The sequence below is a fragment of the Myotis brandtii genome, unplaced genomic scaffold (genome assembly GCF_000412655.1).
Source record: "Myotis brandtii unplaced genomic scaffold, ASM41265v1 scaffold782, whole genome shotgun sequence".
NCBI classification, from domain to species: Eukaryota; Metazoa; Chordata; class Mammalia; order Chiroptera; family Vespertilionidae; genus Myotis; species Myotis brandtii.
This window is the reverse complement of record NW_005371138.1, coordinates 1,829,330-1,829,886: the sequence shown is the minus strand read 5'-3', so window position 1 is coordinate 1,829,886 and position 557 is coordinate 1,829,330.

Sequence of the window (557 nt, the reverse complement as noted above, 5' to 3'; positions counted from 1 at the left end):
ACTTGTTGGGCCCGCATCCCCAGGGGTCTGCCCACCAGGGAAAGCACCAAAGCCTATACCCCTGGAGACCCACTGACACAGGGCAGTCCCAGGGAAGGCAAGCAGCGAGGCTGGGAGGACATGACCTTTACTGGGTAGGATAATCTCCTCCGTCACTTCCTTGTAGAGCAGCAACCTTGGAATAGCCCTTATAATGGAACACAGAGATTAACCTAGACAAGATTAAAATCAACAGAACTAGATAGAGACAGGATTTTGGGTAAGGTCAAATAAGAAACTATGGGAATGAAACAAGGAACTGTAGAAGGTTACCCAAAACATACCATGATGTGATTATAGAGGCATGCTTATAGGATAAAATGGTATGGATACAGATGTAACAGGACAATAAAAAAAAAGAACCTGGCTATGCTGACCAACTGAACGCTGCCTCCATGGCATTCCTTCTTCGCCGACTCCATCCACACCTTTGGGAACCCCTGGACCTGCTGGGGCAGGACCCCAACATCTTTCTTTTCTTTATTTTATTTTATATTTTTTTCTATCACTATTTATCC